Genomic DNA, 1643 nt, shown 5'->3' on the forward strand with positions numbered 1-1643 from the left:
TATCCTAAGCATTTTCAATCAAAATCTGACTATGCCAGTGGTTCCCAATAAAGGACAATTCTACCCTTTAAAGGAACATTTAACAATGTCTGGAGACATTTTTGCTTGTTACAACTGGGGGTGGTGCTACAGGTATTTGGAAGGAACATGCCAATAACCATCCTACAATAGCCTACAATACAGTGCAAAATGTCAATAGTGCCAAAGTCAAGAACCCTAATCTATACCCACTACTTTAAATATCATGTAGGCGGATGACTTCCAAATTGTCCTTTCAACTTAAATCTTTACTGATGACTTTACACTCATATATATATATGAGTGTATATATATATGTGTGTGTGTGTGTGTACACACACACACAACTGTGCTACATGTAAAATGAAAGTAATAATCTCTCCCCAAGTTTACATTAAAATTTTTAAAGTTCTTACTATTAAAATAAGTGACAAACTTATTTTGTCAGTACTCAAAACTAATATCTTGGCATTATTTGTGTCTCCTTTAAATTTAAATCACTTCCCAAGTCATATTTTTTTTAAGATTCCATGTATACTCTGACTCCTTTCCATCTTCATCAGAGAATATGTTATTTTAAGTCATCACATTTTGTAGTAATTTGTTATACACATTAGAAAATAAACATATTAATATTGTTTTATTTTTCCAACTTTTTATATGATTTACCACTTTTTCTTGAAAGGCTTTCTTGATATCATGATGAAGTCATATTGTATAAATAACTTTTACAAGACAGGTGCAGTGGCTTATGCCAGTAATCCCAGCACTATGGGAGACAGAGGTGAAAGGATTGCCTGAAACCAGGGGTTCAAAGTTTCAAAACCAGCCTGGCCAACATGACTGCATTCTAGACTGGGTGACAGAGTGAGACTCTGACTCAAAAAAATAAAGTAAAATAAATAACTTTTACATAATTAACTTTACTCGGTCTGCAAAAATAAAGAGGAAAAAAAACCACATTTGAATAGTGTAGGCAATTTTGCCCACTATTTCACTCCATAAGGGTTTGTCCCAGAGTTAGTAAGAAACAAGAACGTTATATGTGCTGGTTCCTCTCTACGTCTTGGCTCCTGCACCTTTCTTTCAATGATAGCTTCTTGCTGACTTGAGTAAGAGTCTAGACAGTTTCATAGAAGTACAACGTAACCCCTAAATTAAGGCTAACCAACCACTTCACAAAGCACACAGCAGATATACTCCAACTGGAAGGAAAATTGCCTGTGTTGTACCTATTTAGATATGGTATGTTGATCTTAAACAAGCATTTTTCCTAGTCAATTTTTAAGGGATTTCTGGCAAACTGTCATGTTTTTGGCCTTACTGAATTTAGAAATAAACTCATTCAGGATTAATTCTGTTGCATTAGATAAGCCAACTTCTCTTCAATCATTCTACAGTAGCCAAGGTAAACTCAAATGATAAGGTTAGTTATTCTGATTCACAATTATTTTCAGAGGATTCTCATTACTCAGAACTCATCTTTTGTGGAACAAAATGCTGCTCAGGATCTTATTTCTTCATCATTTTACCTTATCTTTTATCCGTTTATAGGCGTAGAATAAATATAGCATGATCAATTAAGTAATGTTCTCAAGAAAGCTTAAATCTAACAAGAAGATTTA

This window comes from Carlito syrichta, unplaced genomic scaffold, assembly GCF_000164805.1.
Source record: "Carlito syrichta isolate Samal-C Ts95f unplaced genomic scaffold, Tarsius_syrichta-2.0.1 Scaffold304472, whole genome shotgun sequence".
NCBI lineage: Eukaryota > Metazoa > Chordata > Mammalia > Primates > Tarsiidae > Carlito > Carlito syrichta.